The following is a 24,905-nucleotide window of genomic DNA, read 5'->3' as shown; positions in this document are numbered from 1 at the left end:
ATTGATGAGATGGGCTACAGAGAGGAGGTGGAAGAGATTGAGATTGAGGTCTGATGAGGTCTTTTCATTAATGTCAACAAGACAAAAGAGGTGGTTGTTGACTCCTGAAGTCAACAACCATTCATAACTCCTTTACATTGGTGGCACAGCAGCGGAAAACGCAAGCAGTTTCAACCTCCTGGGAGGGCACATCACTCACAACCCGTCATAGCCCCAGAAGACATCCTACATAGACAAGAAATCTCACCAGTGCCTCTAGTTTTTGAGGAGGCTGAAGAGAGCTGGACTGTGCACAACCATACTTCATTCTATGGATGTGCAGTAGACAGCATCCTAACAAGCTGCATGTCTGCTTGGTACGGGAACTATACTGCAGTACATAAGGCGGCTCTACAATAGGTAGTCAAAACTGCCCAGTGAATCACTGGCACCAGTTTACCTGCCATCAAGGACATATATACAGAGAGGTACTGAAAAAGGGCTGGTAGCATCATGAAAGAGTCCACATAACCTGCTCCAGGGCTATTTTTCCCATCAGGGAGAATACTAGGTGACATCCAAGCTAGGACAACCAGACTCAAAAATAGTTACCTTCCTCAAGCAGTAAAGCAGCTCAACACCTCCACCCACTACTTTACAAATTTCCACCTTGTGTACAGCTTAGCATCACTTTATGGACATCTGATCAGTTTATGTATATAAGCTATCTTATATATTTATATTTATTGTGTGTTTTATTATTATTATTATTGTGTGCTTTATCTTTTATGTTTTTTGTGCTTCATCAGATCCAGAGTAACAATTATTTTCTTCTTCTTACACTGGTATACAGGAAATAACGTTGAACAATCCTGAAACTTGTTGTGCAACTGTTGTATGTACTCACCTTGTGGAGAGAGACTGAGGCATTGAAAGCAGAGGAGGAATTAAATAGCAATCCAGTATGCCAGATACTCGATTATGTCAACAACCTTGCTCTCACTGTTAAGATCAACCTTGCAATATTTTTGGGTGGAGTGCATTTCCATTTGCACATTGATTCTCACCTAAATTTCATAAGCAGTGCAGATCAGAATCAGAATCAGGTTTAATATCATGGGCATATGTTGTGAAATTTGTTAACTTAGCAGCAGCAGTACAGTGTAGTACAGGATAATATAGAAAAGAAATAAATAAGTCAATCAATCATTTACAACAAGTATATATATATATATAAAATAGTTAAATTAAAAATAGTGCAAAAACAGAAATAATATCAAAAAATTAGGTAGTGTTCATGGGTTCAATGTTCATTTAGGAATCGGACAGCAGAAGAAGCCGTTCCTGAATTGCTGAGTGTGTCCCTTCAGGCTTCTGTACCTCCTTCCTGATAGTAAAAATGAGAAGAGGGCACGTCCTGGGTGATGGGGTTCCTTAGTAATTGACACTGCCTTTCTGAGGCATCACTCCTTGAAGATGTCTTGGATACTATGGAGGCTAGTACCTAAGATGGAGCTGACTAAATTTACAACTTTCTGTAGCTTCTTTCAATCCTGTGTAGTAGCACTCCCACCCCCATGCCAGTTAGTGATGCCATCTGTCAGAATGCTCTCCACGGTACATCTGTAGAAGTTTTCGAGTGTTTTAGGTGACAAACCAAATCCCTTCAAGAACCTAATGGAATATAGTCGTTGTCTTGCCTTCTTTACAGCTGCATCGATATATTGAGACCAGGTTAGATCTTCAGATATCTTGTCAGCCAGGAACTCAAAATTGCTCACTCTCTCCACTTCTGATCCCTCTATGAGGATTGGTCTTACTGTTCCTGAAGTCCACAATCAACTCTTTGGTCTTACTGACGATGAGTGCAAGGTTGCTGCTGCAAAACTACTCAACTAGCTGGTATATCTCGCTCTTGTGCACCCCTTCGTTTCCATCCAGGGGTCTGCCAACAATGATTATATCATCAGCAAATTTATAGATAGCATTTGAGATGTGCCTAGCCACACAGTCATGGATATAGAGAGGGTAGAGCAGTGGGCTAAGTACATATCCCTGAGGTGCACCAATGTTAATCATCAGTGAAGAGGAGATATTATTACCAATCCACACAGATTGTGGTCTATCAGTTAAAAAGTCAAGGATCCAGTTGCAGAGAGAAGTACAGAAACCCAGGTACTGTAGGATTGTGGGAATGATGGTGTTAAATGCTGAGGTATAGGCAACGAACAGCATCCTGACATAGGTGTTTGAATTCGCCAGGTGATCTAAGACCTTGTGAAGAGCCACTGAGATTGCATCTGCTGTAGACCTATTGTGGTGAGAGGATCATGATGACTGGGTGGTAGCTGAGAATCCGAATAACCGTACACTTTCAAACAAGCATCAAAGACTTACTCTAAGTTCAAAGTTCAAAGAAAATTTATTATCAAAGTACATATTTGTCTCCATAAACAACATTGAAATTCATTTTCCTGCAGGCATACTCAATAAATCAATAGTATAATAACCATAACGAAATCAATGAAAGATTGCACCAACTTCAGCATTCAACTAGTGTGCAAAAGACAACAAACCTTGCAACTATTAAAATAAAGAAATGATGATAATAATAAATAAGCAATAAATACCCAGATTATGAGATGAAGAGACCTTGAAAGTGTCCATTTGTTTTGGGAACATTTCAATGATGGGCAAGTTGAGTGGTTATCCCTTTGATTCAAAATCCTGATGGTTGATGGGTAATACCTGTATCTGAAGCTGGTGGTGTGAGGGCTGAGGCTCCTGTAAATTTATCCTGATGGAAGCAACAAGAAGAGAGCATGTCATAAGTGGTGGGGGTCTCAGATGATGGATGCTGCTTTCCTGCGACAGCATTTCATGTAAATGTGCTCAATGGTGGGGAGGGCTTTATCCATGATGGACTGGGCTATATCCACTATTTTTTGTAAGATTTTCCATTCAAGTGCATTGGTGTTTCCATACCAGGCTGTGACGCAGCCAGTCAGTATACTATCCACCACACATCTATAGAAGTTCGTCAAAGTTTTTGATGTCATCCCGAATCTCTGCAAACTCCTAAGGAAGTAAAGGTGCTGCAGTGTTTTCTTCATAATTATACTTACATGCTGGGCCCCAAGCCAGGTCCTCTAAAGTAATAATACAGAGGAACTTAAGTTATTCTCTGCTTCCACCTTTCATCCTCTGATGAAGACTGGTTCATGGACCTCTGGTTTCCTTCTCCTGACGTCAAGAATCAGACACATCAGTTAGAAAATTAACTCTGCTTATTTGGAAAAAGCAGCTATTATTGGTATAGGGCAAAGTCTATGTACACATTTGTGAAATAAACAAATGGAATAAATAAAATAAACACAAGAAACTCTGCTGATGCTGGAAATCCGGAGCAGCACATAAAATGCTGGAGGAGCTCAGCAGGTTCTGAGTATTTATGGAAATGAATAAACAGTCAATCTTTCTGGCTGAGAATAATATGAATTTGTTTCCATACTAGTTCTCTTCAGCATCAGAGAATATGGTTCATCAGAGGCATTTATATGCACATTCATATTTTACTGTGTTTTAATTGCAGGATAAAATGCATCCACTTGTAACATTATTAACAGTAGGAGCATATAAAGATATAAAGAGTGGAACGAACACCAGGAATATGACTATTTCCTGTTAGTAGAACCTACAGGAAGTAAGAATAGTTATTTTTATATCCTGCTTAGGTTCAACAGATATCTAATCTATAACATGGATAAAATAAAAACAAAAAATGTGGATAAAAATAAAGAAAAAAAGCAAAAGATGAAAAAGAGAAAAGTAAGAGTGGAGTGAAGAAAAGTCAAGTGCAAAAGAGTAAAAGATTACAAGATACTACAAGCACAATGAGTGTATTTGAATGCCTGTAGTATTCGAAACAAGGTCAGTGAACTAGAGGCTCAAATCAATACAAAGGGGTATGATTTAGTGGCCATTACAGAGTCATGGTTGCAGGGTGGAGAGGATTGGGAATTAAATATCCAAGGATATGAGGTAATATGGAAGGATAGGCAGGAAGGTAAGGAAAGTGGGGTAGTGCTCTTAATTAAAGATAAGATCAGGGCAATAGTGAGAGATGATATAAGATCTTAGGAGCATAATGTTGAATCCCTCTGGGTAGAGATTAGGAATAGTAAAAGGTGGGAGTGGTCTATCAACCACTGAATAATAACATTACAGTGGCACAGGCAATAAACAGAGAAATATCTGAGGCATGTAAGAATGGAGCAGTTACCATGGGGACTTCAACTTGCGCTTAGATTGGGTGAATCAAGTTGGTCGAAGCAGTCTTGAGGAGGACTTCATAGAATGCATCTGTGAAGTCTTTCTTAAACAGCATGTTACTGAAACTACAAGGGAACATGCTATCTTAGATCTGGTCTGTGCAATGAGAGAGGTAAAATTAGTGATCTTGTAGTTAGGGATCCTCTTGGAAAGGGTGATCACAGTATGATTGAGTTTCTCATACAAATGGAGGGCGCAACAGTTCAATCTAAAACCTGTGTATTATACCTAAACAATGGTGACTACAATGGGATGAGGGAGGATTTGGCTAGTGTAAACTGGGAACACAGACTATATGGTGGGACAGTCGAGGACCAGTGGAAGACTTTCAAAGAGATTTTTCACAGTGCTCAACAAAAGTATATTCCAGTTAAAAGCAAGGACAGTAAGGGTGGGGAGATCCATTCTTGGATATGATGATGATGACGTCGACTGAGGCCTGAGAGGCCAGCGTTGGGCATTTTCATGCCTTACAAGGCGTGGACCAAGACTGTGTGGCGCACCACTCCTCACACAGCCATTTCGCAATATTTTTCCTTTATTTTACGAGGTCGAGTTGCAAGCTTAACATTCAATCCAGCACAGATGGAAAGCTTACTTGGGAACAGCCTGACTGGATTTAAACCCGGAAACCTCCATTCCGGATTCCAGCACTGATGTCACTGTGCCACCAGCTAACCTAAAGTCTTAGTCTTGGATAACTAAGGAAATAAAAGAAGGCATCAAACTAAAATGTGTGTGCAAAGCCACCAAGAATAATGGGAAACTGGAAGAATGGGAAAACTTTAAAAAGCAATAGAGTACCACTAAGTGAGCAATAAATAAAGAGAAGCTAGATTATGAAAATAAACTAGCAGAAAATATAAAAATGGTTAGTAAAAGCTTTTATAATTATGTATATAAAGTGGAAAAGGGTGGCTAAAGTGAATGCAGGTCTTTTGGAGAACAAGAAGGGGGAGTTGATATTGGGTAATGAAGAAATGACTGAGGCTTTGAATGACTATTTTGAGTTGGTCTTTATGGTGGAGGACACATCTGACAAGCCAAAGTGAGATGTTATGGATGCGATGGGAGGTGAGGACCTTGATACAATAGCTATCACTAAAGAGATAATGCTGAGTAAACTTGTAGGCTTGAAGATAGATAAGTTCCCTGGTACTGATAGAATGCATCCCAGAATACTGATAGAAATGGCAGAAATTATAGTAGAGGCTTTGGTGATGATTTACCAAAATTCTCTGGACTCTGGGCAGATCCCAGTGGATTGGAAGATGGCAAATGTCGCGCCACTGTTAAAAGATGATGTAGGCAAAAGGCTGGTAACTAAAGACCAGACAGTTTAACATTTGTTTGGAAAATGCATGAAGCTATCATTAAAGAAGAAATAGTGAGGAATCTGGAAAGAAATTGATCCATCAGGCAGATGCAGCATGGATTCAGCAAAGGCAGGTCCTGTTTGACAAACTTACTGGAGTTCTTTGAGGATATAATAAGCCTAGTGGACAGAGGCAAACAGATGGTTGTTATTTACTGGGATTTCCAGAAGGCATTCAATAACATGCCACATAAAAGACTTATCCATAAAATAAGGATGCATAGAGTTGAGGATGATGTATTAGCATGGATAGAGGATTGGTTGACTAATAGAAAGCGAAGAGTTGGGATTCAAGGGTGTTACTCTGGTTGGCAATCAGAAGTGAGTGGTGTACTGCAGGGGTCAGTGCTGGGCCCATAACTGTTAATGATATACATTAATGATCTGGAAGAGGCTACCGAGTGTAATGTATCTAAGTTTGCTGATTATACTAAATTGTGTGGAAATGCAAATTGTGCAGAAGATACGGAGACCCTGCAGAGAGATATAGATAGGTTAAGAGAGTGGGCAAGGGTCTGGCAGATGGACTACAATGTTGGTAAGTGTGAAGTCAGCCACTTCGGAAGGAAAACTGAAAGAGCAGATATTTAAATGGTAAAACATTGCAGCATGTTGCTGTGCAGAGGGGCTTGGGAGTGCTAGTACATGAATCACAAAAGGCTCAGTTTATCAAGGCAAATGGAATGCTGGCTTTCATTAGGGAGTTTATGCTACAGGGTACTGGTCAGGCCGCACCTGGAGTACTGCATGCAGTTCTGGTCTCCTGACTTGAAGAAAGATTTACTGGCTTTGGAGGCAGTGCAGAGGAGGTTCACCAGGGTGATTACAGAGATGAGGGGGTTAGACTATGAGGAGAGATTGAGTCACCTGGGACTGTACTCTCTGGAATTCAGAAGAATGAAAGACCTTACAGAAACATATAAAATTATGAAGGGATAGATAAGATAGAGGCAGGAAAGTTGTTTCCACTGGTAGGTGACACTCGAATGAGGGGACATACCTTCAGGGCTCAGGGGAATAGACTTAGGCTGGAGATCAGGAGGAACTGCTTTTCCCAGAGAGTGGTGAATCTGTGGAATTATCCACCCAATGAAGCAGTGGAGGATACTTCAGTAAGTATGTTTAAGACAAGGTTGGATAGGTTTTTGTATAGTAGGGGAATTAAGGGTTATGTGGAAAAGGTGGGTAGGTGGAGATGAGTCCGTGGCCAAATCAGCCGTGATCTTATTGAATGGCGGAGCAGGCTTGATGGGCCAGATGGCCTATTCCTGCTTCTATTTCTTATGTTCTTATGTAATGAAGCCCTTCTGTTCAAAAAGTGTGTTACAGGATCATTACATGTTATTCACCTCTAAAATGAAACTCTTTGAAGTGCTGATATATTAAACATGCAGATTATCCTTCATTAATGTTATTCATTACCCCTTGAAACTTCGTTGCCTGCCCAGTTTCTATCAGTTGCATCATTCTTCTTACTGAATCAAGACAACAGACCAATTACAATTGTCCTCTCTGATTCATCATACATCATGGCTATATCAAATCAAAAAGAATTTGATATTTTATTGAAACTCTTTAAAAATGTGATTTTGTCTGATTTAAACAATCTTTTGACTTGTTGCAACTGGAAAGGGACAGAAGATAATGGCTTGAGTGTGGCCATTGAGTCAATGTAATATTCTTAATGGACATGAAGTAATTAATTTTATTTATTATTTCTATTTTGAGGTACAGCAGGGTAACAGCTCCTTCTGGCCGAACAAACCCTCTGCCCAATTGCACCTATGTGACTAATTAACTTACTAACCCATATGTCTTTTGAATGTGAGTGGAAACTGGAACACTCGGAGGAAACAATTCTGATAGGAGCAGTCTACAGCAGCAATGAGGTTTCTTGCAGGCTGGTGATGCTTTTAATAGTACAGAAGGGACAAAATGGGGCAGCCATTGTTGGGAGTAGGCCAGGGTGAGATTAAGAGTAGGCTTTGGCTCAAAAGAGGTGTTGGCTCTGGGTAAGCTTCTATTAAGTTTCCTCTTCTCTCTTACTGTGCCTGGTGTGGTTGTGTGTTCTCCCAGGGAACTACATCTGTGTGAAGTGCATTTGGGTGCAGCTCCTTGAAGACTGTGTTAGGGATTTGGGACAGCAGCTGGATGACCTTTGACTTGTACAGGAGAGTGAGGAGATAATTGATCAGAGTTACAGGGAAGTAATCACCGGAAATTGCAGGAGGTGAGTAGCTGGGTGACTGTCAGAGGAAATGGAAATGTGAATCGGCAGTTAGCACAGAGCACCCCTGTGGCTATTCCCCTCAAAAAAACAATCATACCGCTTTGGATAATGTTGTGGGGGAATACCTCCCAGGGGAATGCCATGGAGACCAGGTTACTGGCACTGAGCATGGTCATTGGTGCAAAAGGGAAACAGAGAGAAGAGGGAAGCAATAGTGATAGGGACTCAATAGTCAGGGGAACAGAGAGGAGATTCTGTGGATGTGATTGGGCCACCCAAGTAGTATGTTGCCTCTAGGTGCCAGGGTCAGGGACATCTCAGATCACATCCACAACATTTTGATAAGGGAGGGAGACCAGACAGATGTCTTGGTACATATTGGAACCGATGACATAGGAAGGAAAAGCAAAGAGTACCTGAAAAGAGAATTTAGAGAGCTAGGCAGAAAGCTGAGAATCAGGCGCTCCTGCGTAGTGATTTCTGGATTGTTGCCTGTGCCACTCGCCAGTGAGGGTAGAATCTGACAAATCAATACATAGCTGAGAAGCTAGAGCATCAGGTTCTTGGGTCATCGGGATCTCTTGTGGAGGAGGTATGACCTGTTCAAAGGTGGCATTTTGCCCCTGAACTTGTGGTGAATCAATATTCTCATGGGCAAGTTTGTTAGAGCTGTTGGGGGGTGTATAATCTAATTTGGCAGGAGGGTAGGAACTGTAGTAAAGGGCCTCAAGGCAGGAAGGATAGGATGTTTAAAAAAGCCAAGATGGCATGCAGTCAGACTGTCAGGAAGGGCAGGCAGATGATAGGACAAAATTGCCATCAGCAAGGTGACTATCAGTGCATTTAAGGATGCAGAATCAAAAAGGGAAACAAATGCAGCCCTTGAGTGTTATATCTCAATGCACAGAGTATAAGAGATAAGGTGGATGATCTTGTTGCAGTATTACAACTTGTTGTGTATGATGTCGTGGCCATCACTGAATCATGGCTGAAGGATAGTTGTAGTTGGGAGCTGAATGTCCAAGGTTACACATTGTAGCAGAGGGTTAGGAAGGTAGGCAGAGGGGTTGGCATGGCTCCTCTGGTAAAGGATGGCATCAATTAAGTAGAAAGACGTGACATAAGATTGGAAGATGTTGAATCCTTGTGGGTTGAGTTAAGAAACTACAAGGTTAAAAGGACCTTGATGGCAGTTATATACAGGCCTCCCAACAATAGCTGGGATGTGGACTACGGATTGCACCAGGAAGTAGAAAAGGCATGTCAAAAGGGCAATGTTACAATAGTCATGGGAGATTTCAACATGCAGGTAGATTGGGAAAATCAGGTTTGGAAATGAGAGAGTGAATTTGCTGAATGCCCATGAGATGGCTTTTTAGAGCAGTTTGTTGTTGAGCCCACTAAGGGAACAGCTATACTGGATTGGGTGTTATTTAACAAGCCGGAGGTGAATAGGGAGCTTAAGATAAAAGAATCCTTAGGAGGCAGTGATCACAATATGAGTGAGTTCAACTTGAAATTTGATAAGGAGAAAGTGAAGTCTAACGTGGCAGTATTTCAGTGGAGTAAAGGAAATTACAGCGGTATGGGAGAAGAGTTGGTCAAAGTAAACTGGAAGGAGATGCTGACAGGGATGACAGCAGAACAGCCAAGGCGTAAGCTCCTGGGAAAAATGAGGAACGTGCAGAGTAGATTTATTCGAAAAACAAATAAATAATCAAAAAGCAAAACAGTACAACTGTGGCTGACAAGGAAAGTCAAAGCTACTGCCAAGGTAAAAGAGAGGGCATACAACAAAGCAAAAAAAAATGGTGGGAAGACAGAGGATTGGAAAGCTTTTAAAATCCTACAGAGAGCAACTAAAAGTATCATTAGGAGGAAAAAGATGAAATATGAAAGCAATCTAGCAAACAATATCAAAATGGGTAGTAAAAGCTTTTTCAAGTTTGTAAATAATAAAAGAGAGATGAGAATGGATAGAGGACCACTAGAAAATGAGGCTAGAGAAATAACAATGAGGGCCAAAGAGATGGCAGATGAACTAAATGAGTATTTTTCATCAGTTGTCAATGTGGAAGACACTAGCAGTGTGCAAGATATTCAAGGGTGTAGGGAAGAGAAGTGAGGGCAGGCTCCCTCACCTCTGCCCCTTTGACCCTCAACACAGGTGCTCCTCAGGTCTGTGTACTAAGCCCCCTACTTTACTCTCTGTATACTCATGACTGTGTCGCCACCTACAACTCCAATCTGCTAATTAAACTTGCCAATGACACCACACTGATTGGCCTAATCTCAAATAATAATGAGGCAACCTACAGAGAAGAGGTCATCACCCTAACACAGTGGTGTCAAAAAAACCTCTCCCTCAATATTGCAGAAACAAAGGAGCTGATTGTGGACTACAGGAGAAATGGAAACAGGCTAGCCTCTGCTGACATCAATGAATCTGAGGTTGAGAGGATGAACAGCTTTAAGTTCCTCAGCATAAACATCACCAAGGATCTCACGTGATCTGTACGTACCAGCCATGTGATGAGAAAGACACAACAGCGCCTCTTTCACCTCAGACAATTGAAGAAATTTGGTATGGATCACTAAATTCTAAGAACTTGCCATAGGAGCACAATTGAGAGCATCCTGACTGGCTATATCACTCTGCCTGGTATGGGAACTGTACTTCCCTCAATCGTAGGACTCTGCAGTGAGTGGCGCAGACAGCCCAGTGCATCTGTAGATGTGAACTCCCCACTATTCAGAACATTTACAAAGACCAGTGTGTAAAAAGGGCCTGAAGGATCACTGGGGACCTGAGTCACCCCAACCAAAAACCGTTCCAGCTGCTACCATCCAGGAAATGGTACCGCAGCATAAAAGCCAGGACCAACAGGCTCCGGTACAGCTTCTTCCACCAGGCCATCAGACTGCTTAATTCATACCGACACAACTGTACTTCTATGTTATATTGGCTATCCTTTGTACATGCTATTTATTATAAATTATGAGGCAGATAAGTATGAAGTAGTTATTTTGGTAGGTCAAAAATGATGACAGAATATAGTATTAATGGTAAGACTCTTGGCAGTGTGGAGGATCAGAGGGATCTTGGGGTCCAAGTCCATAAGACACTCAAAACTGCTGCATTGGCCTTCATCAATTGTGAGGTTGAATTTAAGAGCTGAGAGGTAATGTTGCAGCTATATAGGACCCTGGTCATACTCCACTTGGAGTACTGTGCTCAGTTCTGGTTGCCTCACTACTGTAAGGATGTGGAAGCCATAGAAAGGGTGCAGAGGAGATTTACATGGATGTCGCCTGGATTGGGGAGCATGCCTTATGAGAATAGTTTGAGTGAACTCGGCCTTTTCTCCTTTGAGTGACAAAGGATGAGAGGTGACCTGATAGAGATGTACAAGATGATGAGAGGCATTGATCGTGTGGATAGTCAGAGGCTTTTTTCCCAGGGCTGAAATGGCTAGCATGTTTTATGGTCCTTGGAAGTAGGTACAGAGAAGATGTCAAGGGTAAGTTTTTTACTCAGAGAGTGGTGAGTACATGGAACGGGCTGCTGGTGACTGTGGTGGAGGTGGATACGAAAGGGTCTTTTAAGAGACTCCTGGATAGGTACATGTAGCTTAGAAAAATAGAGGGCTGTGGGTAACCCTGGGTAAGTTCTAAGGGAAGGACATGTTCGGCACAGCTTTGTGGGCCAATGGGCCTGTATTGTGTTGTAGGTTTCCTATGTTTCTATGTTGTACATTGCACATTCAGATGGAGACATAACGTAAAGATTTTCACTCTTCATGTATATGAAGCATTTAAGTAATAAAGTCAATTCAATTCAATTCACTACTATTACAAGGGAGAAAGTGTTAAAAAAGCTGAAAGACTTCAGGATACATAAATCACCTGGTTTGGATGAACTGCACCCTAAGGTTCTGAAAGAGGCAGTGGTAGAGATTGCGGAGGTATCAGTAATGATCTTTCAAAAATCATGGGAATCTGACATGGTGCCAGAGGACTGGAAAACTGCAAATGTCACTGCACTCTTTAAGAAAGGAGGATGGCAAAAGAAAGGAAATTAAGAAAGGGTGATGGGGGGGCAGTATCAGAAGTTTAAGAAATCGACATTCATGACATCAGGTTGGAGATTACCCAAATGGAATATCCTCCAACCAAAGTGTGGCCCCATTACAACAGTGAAGGAAGCCATGGATTATACACATTGGACTGTGAAAGTGAAGTGGAATTAAAATGGGTGGCCACTAGGAGATCCTGCCTTTTTTAATTTCAAGAGAAATCCAAAAATCTGAGAAGCTAAGGGACTTGGGAGTCCTTGTGCAGAACACCCTAAAGGTTAACTTGCAAATAGAGTCAATGGTGAAAAAGGCAAATGCAATGTCAGCATTAATTTCAAGAGGTCTGGAATACAAGAGCAGGAATGTGATGCTGAGGCACTTGTGAGACCTCACCTTGAGTATTGTGAACACTTTTGTGCTCATCTAAGAAGAGATGTGCTGGCACTGGAGAGGGTTCAGAGGAGGTTCACAGGGATGATTCTGGGAATGAAAGGGTTATCATGCAAGGTACATTTGATGGCTCTGGGTCTGTACTCACTGGAATTTAGAAGGATGGTTGGGGAGGGGGGGATCTCATTGAAACATTTCAAATATTGAAAGGCCTAGACAGTGTAGTTGTGGAAAGGATGTTTTTCATGGTGGGTGTGTCTGGGATTAGAGGGCCCAGCCTCAGGATAGAGGGGCCTGCATTTAAAGCAGAGATGCAAAGAAATTTCTTTAGCCAGAGGGTGGTGAATTTGTGGAATTTATTACCACAAGCAGCTGTGGAGGCCACATCGTTGGGTATATTTAAGGCAGAGCTTCATTGCTTCTTGAATGGACATAGCTCAAAGGTCACCGGGAGAAGTTCAGTGAGGAGGGGAAAAAAGAGGATCAACCATGATTGAATGGTGGAGCAGGTTCGATGGGCCAAATGGCCTTATTCTGCTCCTCTGTCTTATAGTCTTATGGAAACCCATGTGGTCACAGGAACTATGTATCAGTTCCTTACTGATAATGACGGAACTGAACCAAGGTCGTTGGCACTGGAGTAGTGTTACACTAACTGCTGTGTTACCAAACTGCCCAGGTTTGAAGAGTTTCTGGATATTACCAACCTACTTTTCTGTAGGCCAGTTAGCCATACCACTGCTAATGTAACAAGACATTGCCTGGGTTGGGGAGCTTGCCTAATGAAAATAGGTTGAGTGAACTAGGCCTTTTCTCCGTAGAGCGGAGAATGAGAGGTGACCTGACAGAGGTGTATAAGATGATGAGAGGCATTGATCATGTGGATAGTCAGAGGCTTTTTCCCAGGGCTGAAATGGTTGCCGCAAGAGGACACAGGTTTAAGGTGTTGGGGAGCAGGTACAAAGGAGATGTCAAAGGTAAGTTTTTTTTACTCAGAGAGTGGTGAGTGTGTGGAATTGGATGCCGGCAACCGTGATGGAGGTGGATACGATATGGTCTTTTAAGAGACTTTTGGATATGTACATGGAGCTTAGAAAAATAGAGGGCTGTGGGTAAGCGTAGTAATTTCTTAGGTAGGGACATGTTCGGCACAACTTTGTGAGCTGAAGGACCTTTATTGTGCTGTAGGTTTTCTATGTTTCTAAGACTGTTGCCTAGTGGCTACAAGGTACTTTTGATCTAGCATATGATTACCTGCTAAATGATGAGTATCAGTGCTACCCTAGTTTTTATTTTATTTTATAGGAGTGGATAGCTTTGTTGAAAAACACACTTCATTTTGTTACTGCTCTGCAAGATGCTACTGCATTAGTTTTTGTGCAAATATTCTGTCAGAGCTGAAATATAAAGCTCTAAATATCAGTAATGAATTTGTCTCCAACTTTCTACTGACATTCTTTTCTCAACTGAGTCTTTTGCAAATGTTTCATTTTGACCACTTTGCATTCCTGTTTTTCACCCTTCCACAATTCAAGGCAAAGCCTTTATCTGTTACAGAGTTAACTTCTGGAACTTCATTCTCAAAACTCTGGAGTTCACTCCTCCTCTTCCCTTACAAAGCCTCTTTGAAACTATCATTTTGACCAAGCTCCTTGAAATATTGCATATGACTGAGCAGCAAATCTTGTTCTTTACACAAAGGCAAGTTGTTTTCTTTAAGTTGTTTGGGACCTCGATATTTTAATCAAAGAAATATGGTCTTTTTTCACCCACTGGCCAACTTTCTCTATAACTGGGTTAACCTGACTTGCTGATTTACTCTTCACTTTGAGGCAAAATATTGTGGCTTTAACCTGACACTTTGGGAAAATAACTGAGTTGGTCCAGTGCTTTTGGGGTTAAAAATTGCAAAATATTCTGCAGATCGGGCAGCACCTGTGGAAAGAGAAACAGAGTTGACTTTTCAGAGTTAATATATTCCATTTGGGTAGCCTCCAACCTGATGGCATGAATGTAGATTTCTCCAACTTACAGCATTTTGAAATGGCTCCCCTTGCTCTCCATTTCCATCCATATTCTGGCTTCCCTCATTACCCCATTTTGTTCTCCTCACCTGTCTATCACTGATGCACCATCAATAACTCTCTGATACGTGAGGCGAGATACCGGCTTTTATTGACTGGAAGAAAGAACAAGCAGCAATTAACCACCATTCTACATCCTGGAGACTGAGAGGCAGGGCTCAGGCCCCAATTGCCTTTATACCAAGGTCTGTGGGAGGAGCCACAGGAGCAGTCAACGGGGGGGGGGGGGGGGGGGGGCGTGTCCAGACAGGTATATGTAGTTCACCACAATCACCTTCCTCTGATGCCCCTCTTCCTCCCATTTTTCCCATGGTCCTCTCTCCTCTCAGATTCCTTTTCCTTCAGCTCTTTAGCTTTTCCACCTATCACCTCCCAGCTTCTCAATTCATCTCCCCTCCCCCTCCCACCTACCCTCCCCCTCAACTAGCTTCACCTATCAGTTTCCGACTTCTATACCTTCCCCTACCCCACCTTTTCACTCTGGTTCCTTTCCGCTTCCTTTCCAGTCCAGATGAAGGGTTTGGTCCAAAACGTTGACTCTTTATTCCTCTCCATAGACACTGCCTGACCTGCTGAGTTCCTCCAGTATTTGATATGTGTTACTCTAGATTTCCAGCATCTGCAGAATCTTGGAACATTTCAGGTAAGTGACCCTTCACTGGGTGGCTTGCAGTTGTTGCTCTCCGGAACAGACATTAAGAGAAAGAAATTTTAACAACTATTGATTTGTGTGTTGTAGGTAAACTTCTGCAAGTATGTGAAAATTAAATTCAAGACTCAAGATTATTGTTTATTGTCATTCTTCAATGCACAGGTGTTAAGAAGAATGAAATGATTGTTGCTCCAGATCTGCTGCAGCATAAATAAACCATAAAAACACAATAGATATAAATACAAAAGATTAGTTATATACATAGACTGTACTGTGTATAAAGTGACTCTAAGGTGACTCTGACAGGAAATGACAAAGTAGTGATGCTGGTGGATGTGGTGGGTGGATTACTGGGAGGAGATGTTGATCACCCTGATGGCTTGGTGAATGTACCTGTTTCTGAGTCAGGACTTGCTGTTGTTCAGTCGTTAATTTGTCCAACTCTTCGTGACCTCGTGGATTCCTGTCCACCAAGCCTTCTTGTTGGAACCTGCCTCCCTGAGATCCCGCACGGTCATACGCATTGTCCGAGTAATATTATCAGTCCAGCATAGCCTCTGTCATCCTTTCCATTTACTACCACGGAGTTAATAGGGCTGGTCAACATAATCTTGGTTTTCTTAACATTGAGCAACAAGCCAGCTTTTGCACTTTCTTCTTTCTCTTTGATTAGAAGCCTCTTCAGATCCTCCTCACTTTCAGTCATTAGTGTGGTATCATCTGCATATCTGAGGTTAATATTTTGTCAAGCAATTTTGATTCCAACATTTGAGTCCTCTGGACCAGCATTCCCTGTGATGTGCTCAGCATATACATTAAATAAGTAGGGTGACAGTATGCAGCCTTGTCGTACTCCTTTTCCAATCTTGAACCAGTTTATTCTCTGTGTTCAGTTCTAATTGTTCCTTCTTGATCTTGTAGTCCTGCTGCGGATGCTGTGTAGCCTCTTCCCTAATGGGAGTCGGACAAGTCAGCTGGGTGGGTGGGATCATTCATGCTATTTTTCAGGCCTTTTTCCAGCCCCTTTCTGAATATACACTATACGTCCTTGGTGGCAGGTAGGCTAGAGCTGGAGATGCATCAGGCAGTTTTAATTACCCATTGCGAAGCTTTCCTGTCCGCTGCAGTGCAGTTTCCATACCACGGAGCGATGCAGCATAAATAACACACCATACACCAACAAAGTAGTCCAGTAACACTCTGAAATTTGTTATTCAAAACGTTTAGCATCCGGCTCACCTGCCTCTGTTTCTTGCATCCCTGTTACATGAAGGGACACTGGATCTCTGCTCTCTATAAATTCACCAGGGCTCTTATTTCTGTGCTTCCTTTAAATTTACAAGGACTCCATTTTCTACACTCCCTTTGTACTGAACAGGTTCACTGGAACATTTAATTTACTATTCTGCAACATCCAAACATAAGTGAGTTAAACGTGTCCTGGTGCATTAAATCCTATAACATCTAACAGTCCAAAAAATCTCCCTGTCTGGCATTATCAAAGACTCAAGTGTGCCAGATTAATGGAGCATTACTACGTTTTGACAAAGTTATTAAATCATATTATTAAAAATCTTCATTGAATAACTATTTATGTCTGATCATTGTTGGACAGTGAAATAAATATGTTTAGAGTATTCTTTTATATCCACAGTTGAGGATAAGAAAGGATTAGTACTAGCTATTTCCATATACAGTTCATTTAAAACTATTTGTATCACGCAAAACACAGACGCTATTCAGCAATTATACATTAATCTAACCTTTAGCCCTTTGGAAGTATTTCACATTTGCATAAAGACACTTGCATTGCAATGAATTAGGACATAATTGAAATGAGTGACTGACAACTGAGGCATTCAGCAACCCTGCATAAAAGCACATTTGCATATTCTCACATTACATATAAATAGGTTTAATTGCATTATATAAAAGTTGCATTTAATTGGAAATTTATCCATAAATGAATGCATAAAAATTTATTGAAGTAATCTGCAAATATATTGCATGAAATATGTTTTCCATGTTAATAGGGTTCTAATTTGTTTGTTAATGAGCAAACAAATATAGGTTGCCATGGATGAAGTTACATTGAGGCAATCAAGAATGTATCCTAATGACATTTTTAATGTGGATTTTAATAATCTATGAATATGAATGTATTTTTATTGTCATGCTTATTGCAGTTGCAAGAAGGTCTCAGGATAAACAGCAAGGCCTTGAAAATATGTATTGTTAATATTAGCATACAAACAGTTCATGTATTTGTAGGCAGTTATTTTTTTTTTGGCTTCTTGAAGGGAGACATTATCTGTTTTTATTTCCAAAAATACAAATTCATCAAAGGAGTTTTATATGAAAGAAAATCATTCAGCAGAGTATTCAGATTTCTTGGACACAAAATCATAGTTCTGACTTATCTCTCTCTTGTCTGCTGCTCCTCAATCTTTTAATTCCTGGCTTCAACTGCTCTGCATTCCATGTTGTGTTCCTCTGCTCTTTGCTGTCCTGTGTGACTGGAGCTTGTTCTCTGCCCAGCTTCCTGAGGTTTGGCATCCCATTCTAGGCAGCTTTGCCTGCCATCTCTCCATCCACATTGCTCAGTCTGGTCTGCGCTACAGATGTCCCGTGCTGTAGACCCACGGAAGCATGTAGCACAGAAGCAGGTCTTGCATATGTTCAAAGGCTCAGATTCCACATCTTGCTTTGGTAGAGAATTCTAACGACTCATGGCATTCTGAGAGTTCCTTTTTGTCTTCAACTTAAATGGGTGACCCCTTTTTTTTCCCCTGAAACTGTTCCTCAAATAACTTCAGCATATTTATCAAACATCATTTCCCTTTCATAGTACCAAATCAATTTTGTTTAATAGTCTTATGATTTTCAAAATGTCTGTTACTTTCTCCTTAATAGTGGAATCCAATATTTATCTGATGGCAGGTATCAGAATAACGGGCCTGGATTTATTGCTTCCCTCCTAGAAGACTGGCATTACATTTGTGCTTTTCCAATCATCTGGGAACTCTCCAGAAACCAGAGTGCTTTAGTATATCAGAACCAACATATGCACTGTCTCTGCAGTCGATTCTCAGATGCAGGACATCAAGTCTGGGGAATTGTTGGCCCTTAACCTTATTAATTTGCCAAGTTAATTTCTCTAGTGATAGTGCGCGGCTTAATCTCCTCCATCCTTGTAGCTTCATGATTATTTACTATTGGGATGCTTTTAGATCTTCTGCAGTGTTCACCTGCTTCCTGTACAGTTTTTGCTTGTCCACTGGTCTTCTGATTCTCTCCCTCTCCTGTCGTGTGCAGTAGCCTCTGAATCTCCATCTCCAGACTTTGTTTCTGATTGTCTCTCCTTTCCAGAGCCCTTATGGATATCCCTTGTTTTCATAACCTTGCTGAGCTCCTCTGTCTCCTTCCTGTGCAGCATGCTCATGCATAGCATACTTCAGTGTATGACCTCATCACACCCTCCTGGGCACTTACCCCACCTAAATACATCTTCCCACCTACATCTGTAAAGCAGCCAGGTCCCTCCAACTCTCTTCCATAAGACAGAAGATTGCAAAAAACTCTGAAAGCACGTGTCACCAAGTTCAAGAACAGCTTCTACCCCATTGTTCCCTAGTACAATAAGTTGGAATCTTGACCTCACAATCTACCCCATTATGATTTTGCAAGTCATTGTTCACCTGTACACATTTTTGCTGTAGCAATTACTCTTTTTATTTTGCATTATTCTTATTTTACTTTGTTCTACCTCAATGTGTTGAGTCTGAACAGTATGCAAGGCAAGCATTGCACTGTATGTCAGTGCATGTGACAAGAATAAACACATTCCAGTTCCAATCCGTGCTGATCCCATTCACTGCACTTAGACTCCAGCATGGATGTTTCTTTACTGACGTGCTGATGTCCAAGGTTGAGGAAGAGCCAAGTCAGCACAAGAACTCCTGCCAAACATCTGCTAGAGGGAACGGCAAATGGTGTGGTGAGAAGAAAGCTTCTATTCAGGTGGGACAAATACGTATTCAGACATCCATCTGCTCTGCGGCTGGTGAGATATGCAAACCCTGTGGTAGACACATGCTAGTGACATTAAATTTAAAGCCATGTCAAAGTCACTGGTTTGGATTGCTCTAGACCTGGCTCCTTACCAAGTAGTGCTGAGGCCCCAGCCTGTGACATCCTGGCAGCTTTTAACAGCTTATCACTGTCCAAGGTTTTTGAACTGCTGTTAATGTATCTGATTGTCAAAGTCGTTTATAAACTATCAGGACATATGCGTATAATTAAAATATATCATGAAAACAAGATTTTATAATTTAAAAATAAATTGATAAACCCTCACAATATTCTTATTATAATTTCTCCCACCCAGATACCCTAACAGATCTTCCACGTGAAGCAGTGATTCACCAGTCTAGTGTACGGCATTCCACTTCCACTCTGCTGTCTTTTTGATCTCCTGCTCTGCAACGCGACTTAACCCAACTTGACCAACATCACCTCATTTTCAGCCTGGGAACTTTGAAGCCTTTTGAATCCACCCCTACACCCCACCCACCTCTGCAAATTAAAAACAGCTTGTTTTCTCACATTATTTGATGAAGGGTTTATGATCTAAAGCATTAACTCTGTTTGTCTTTCTGCAGATGCTGCTAACCTTCCGAGTGCTTCCAGCATTTTCCATCTTTATTTAAAAATATTCAGAACTCTGCATTTAGTCAGACATTGCCTTTCAGTCAGATGAGTTTGCAGAATGTAGAAGTTCCTCAAAAGGTCCTATAAACTTGTCAATTCCTGTGATAACTCCCCACCCATTTGTGGTGTGCAGTCTAGTTCTTGCTGGTGATGCATGGAGCTGGGTTATTACTGTGATTGAGCAACAAATCAAGTACCCACCCCTCCCCAAAACCATCAAGGCTCCCTAGGGGATACAATTATGTAAATGACCTATCCATCACCTCTATCACTCTTGATGTTCTGCACTAACTTTAGTGTGACTAGGTGAACCTTTTGGTCAGACCATGTAAAGATGGCAGAACACACAAAATGCTGGTGGAACATAGCAGGCCAGGCAGCACCTATAGGGAGAAGCACTGTCGACGTTTCAGGACCCTTCATTAGGTCTCGGCCCGAAACGTCGCCAGCGCTTCTCCCTGTAGACGCTGCCTGGCCTGCTGAGTTCCACCAGCATTTTGAGTGTGTTGCTTGAATTTCCAGCATCTGCAGATTTCCTCGTGTTTGCTTTGGTAGATATTCTTTACTACAGTGCATCAGAGGATCAGAAAGGGTTTTATGACAATCGGTATCCTGGTCACCATTATTAAAGCTATGTTCTGTTATTGAAATTTTTTACCTGCCGTGGAAGGATTTGAACTTGCATCTCTGGATTGACAGTTACGTTCTATGAACTAAAAACAGAAAATTCTGGGACTACTCCAGCAAGTCAGTAAGCATCTTTGGATAAAGAAACAAAATTACTGTTTCAGATCATAGAACCTTCACCAGAACAGATTATTAGCTGTTAATTTAACTACCATACCTAAGTTATTGATCAAGTTATCTATTTTCCTGAAAAATATGAAGATTTAAATATCTTTATTGTTCAGTTTTGTTTGCACAGATTAGACACATCATGATTTCCTTTATAGCTGCATCCAAATATCTATTCCAATCCAATCATTTGTTTCCCAGCCAATTTAAAGTGAGAAAATTTGTCGGTGCTTTGAAGATGCTCCCTGGTACTTGTATGTAAATTTTTTTCCAAAGTGATGGTATAAATGAATTTTTCTCTCCTTTATTTTACAAATCAGTATGTTCACTTCAATAACAGATTTTCATGACTTTATAATTATTTTCCAGACCATTTATCTTCTCAATTGATTGTTTTGTTGTCCCATCCATTTAAAATGACTGGAAAGATATCGCTTTCAAGTATTGTTCCTCTTTGATCTGGATTATTTTTGTCGCATTTTGAGTCTTTGGATGTGCAGCAGAATTGGTTAATGTCAAGGAACAATAGAACAATCAATTATAAATGAAAGAAGGTGCACTTCTCATTATTCTACATCTCAAATAATAATTACCTTGTTTCTTCTCGCTAATCTATATCTCAAAATATAATTACTGTTGATGCTCATGGTAGCTGTCTTTAAAGAGGAGAGGAGTGCAGATGTTTTGCTGTATGAATTCTGGGATCCTACTCTACTACAATTTTCTACAAAGATACAGCAATGCAAGTGGAATGCAGAAGTAGCAGATCAAAAGCAGCCACAAAACCTCCTGAAACACGGAGGGGAAATCTCTTCCACCTCCGACCAGCAGGGGATCTAGAATCCATCAGTCCAGCTTTTAAGAAATAGATATCTTCTAGGAAAACTGAAGGAAGAAAATAAAGAAGAAGAAAGGAATTGGGGAACCTTTCAAGACTTCAATATTTGAATTTTGGAAGGGCTAAAGCAAGAGGAAAGTATTCAGTAACTAGCAGGACACTTCGGAGCTTCAGCATGCAGAGAGAACTTAGCATGCAAGTCCATAACTCCCTGAAAGTGGCAACATGACTGGATGGTATGGTAAAGGAGGCACATGTCATGCCTGCCTTCATTGGCTGGCTGGGCTATTGCACATACAAGTTGGAAACCCATGATGCAGCTGCTAGGCCGTGTTTAGAGTGCTGTACGCAGTTCTGGTTACATGAAGGACCTGGAGGCTTTGGAAAGGAGGCAGACAAAGTTCTTCAGGGTTTTGCCCTGAATTAGACGGTGTTGGCTATAAGGAGAGACTGAAAAAACTTGGATGTTTTCTCGGGGCTGAAGGATAATCTGATTGAAGTTTATAAAATTGTGAGAGGCAGAGAGAGGATGAATACTGTCTTTATACGGGTGGAAATATTTAAAACCGGAGAACATGGGTTTAAAATGAGAGGATGGTAGGTTAAAGGAGATTTGTGCGACAAGATCTTTCTTTCTCAGGAAATGGCAGATGTCTGGAACAGTTGGACAGAGGAGTTGGCAGAATCAGACATGATAACATAATTTGAGGTATTTAGATTGACATAGACACATGGAAGGATATGGACCACATGACAGGAGGCTCAGATATGGTAGACTAAAAGCCCCTTTTTGTACACTGCTATGGTCTATGTAAGAAGCCACAAAGCAATTTACAAAGATACATTATATGTTACCTTATAACTGCAATGAAACATCAATCCTGAAACAACTATTTGCTGGCTAGTCAATTTACTTTTGAAATGCAATCATGTATGCCTGTGGTATCTGGTGGGGAAATGGATCCATGTGGAGCATACCAAGCAATGGCTGTAAGGATGGAGGAGTTCAAGATTGACTTACAAAACTTGGAGACAAAAGCAAATGTAAGACCATTAATGATGCAGCCAGCCTGTCTTGTGAAGACTGACACCTGCTACCCAAGCCTTTCAGATGGACAATTATTAGGACACTGTATTTTTTTTACTAGTGTGCAACCCCACATTACAGGAGAGGTGAGGAGAAGCTTCTGTGATGTAACTGAAGTGATTGGTTTTGTACAAACATACTCCAGTATGGCATGGAGGATGAACTTTTCAGTTATGTATTAGAATGTTCATGAACTGCTCCATCCACAATATATGGTGCCCTATATTGTATCTTTTGGTGTACTAACCCATAATAACTGCTTGTTGTGATGGGTAGAAAAAGCAACCTATCAATGTTGTAATTTTCTGTTTAAATCATAATGGATTTTCAAAAATTATCAATGGTTTATTGATATTAATTCAACTGATTCCTTACACACTTATATGTCCCAGCCTTTATTTAACACTATTAACGAGATTTAAAATATTTATTAAACATTGTGCTTTTTCCTTTCTGAGCTGCTGAGTGTGAGAATTCTTCGATGTGATTTGGTGCTTAGCCAGTTTGATGACATCGCTGCCAATGCGCGGCAGGGATTTCCTTAAACTGACATCTGGCCAAAAGGTATCAGGAAAGGAATAGTTGATTTTGAGATCAATTGGCAAATACAGTTGATTTGCCATAGCCCACAAAACCTGGGCCATGGCATTTTGTTTTCAATAAGAAAGTATCTCGAGGCACATCAAAGGAGAAAATTTGAACTGAATTTGTTGCTGAGCCATATATATTGGGCAGGTAACCAAAATCATAGCCCAAGAGACAGATTCCAAAATTTTTAATCAAAGGAAAGGTGGGAGTGAGTCTGAGGGACTTAAAGAGGGATCTGCAGAGATTACGGACAAAATAGCTGTGGGAAAATAAAGGGACGAATGCTGCACGTTTTGTGTCTGATTGCTAAATAGTGAAAATCAATTACAAGAAAATACCGCAAAAGAGTAGTTTGGTGATCCCAGCAAATAAAAAGTAGAAAATCAATTACCGTGGCACCTAATCAGCAACTTCTCATCTTTTATTGTGGCTGTTTCACATTCTTATACCACAGCTTGTTTTATTATAATACTGCCGGTAACATTATCTATCCTGTCTTACATAAACATGCTCCTGTGTACCTCACTTTATGTCAACCTGTCAATCTCTAGGCCATGCCACTCTGGGACTTGAGCTTACTGTACATTGCAACTGCATGTGCTGGACCATAACTAAACGTGCTTTGTGTGACTCTTTGTACTGTGTTTTGCACCTTGGCCCCAGACGAATGATGTTTCATTTAGGTGTACACATGTGTATGGTTGAATGACAATAAACTTGAACTGACCTTGGCTACATTAAAGTACAGAAAAAAAATGAAATTCTTGTTTCTGTCATTGATATGACTTGATGTATATAAATAGGAGGACTTTTGAAATAAAAGGTCCTGGATGATTAAAGACATAATTTATTACAAAATAATAATTGAAGCTACAGTGCTATGCTTTTGTCTACCAGATGTGGAATTAATCTTCTTCCTCTTTGTTCTGATTCAAACTGAAGAAAGAATTCCCTACTGCATCAAGTTTATTTTCTGCCACTTCCCACAGTAGCTGTCCTTATGGATTTCCAGAATGAGATTGCCTATTTAATGCAATTTGTCAGTAGCTTCCAGCTCTGCATTGATATGCACTAGGTTGAGATTAAGCAGAATGATTTCATCTGGGACTGCTACGGCCAGCAGGGTGAAGAAACTTAGCTGACTTCACAGTTGGCATGGTGCTGAACCCAGAGACAAATAAGGCAGAGAGATAAACAGATGAGCTGCTGGTTTTTAGAATTTGAAAATGGCAGTCCCCAGGTTACAACAGTGTTCTGTTCCTGATAACTGTTTGTAATTGGAACTGTTCTTAAGTAGGAAATGAACAAAAACTGGCACGTGAACAGTGGCCACCAGCCAGCCTCACTGATTCAGTGAATGAGTGAGTCTGCTCAACACTCCCAGGCCAACCTCTGATTGTTGTGCCTCGGTAAGAGGGCTGGGACTGGGAGTGGGTGGCTAGTGACAGGAAGAAGGCAAATGGAAATACCCCATGCCTATCTGGCAGAAGATACCTGCAGCCTTATAGAACCCATCAAAATCATGCTTATGTATTCCATAAATCAGGTGTACATAACATACTGGAACCTGGGGTAAATTAATTAAATTAAATTAAATTGGCAAATTGGTTTATTATTGTCATATTTACCCAGGTCCTGTGAAAAACTTGCCTTGCATATCATCCATGGAGCACCCCTACACAGAGCACTGTCACAGGAAGACAGCATCCATCATCCCTCAACGTACAATCATCACAGGGATATTTGTTTCTGCGCTTTGTGCTCTCTGA

At 40.9% G+C, this 24,905-nt stretch overlaps 1 long non-coding RNA gene across 1 annotated transcript in view; it reads left to right on the top strand.

Annotated features, from left to right (window-relative positions):
* Positions 1 to 23,873, top strand: part of LOC132392687 (uncharacterized) — a 74,433-nt gene extending 50,560 nt beyond the window's left edge. Inside the window, exon 3 of the long non-coding RNA XR_009511621.1 lies at positions 19,506 to 23,873. This is a non-coding gene — a long non-coding RNA (uncharacterized LOC132392687). The remainder of the gene's footprint in view (positions 1 to 19,505) is intronic.
* Positions 23,874 to 24,905: the final 1,032 nt, after the last annotated feature.

The sequence above is a fragment of the Hypanus sabinus genome, chromosome 4, assembly GCF_030144855.1.
Source record: "Hypanus sabinus isolate sHypSab1 chromosome 4, sHypSab1.hap1, whole genome shotgun sequence".
Lineage (NCBI taxonomy): Eukaryota > Metazoa > Chordata > Chondrichthyes > Myliobatiformes > Dasyatidae > Hypanus > Hypanus sabinus.
Note: the sequence above shows the minus strand (reverse complement) of the source record. Positions and strands in the feature narration are given on the sequence as shown.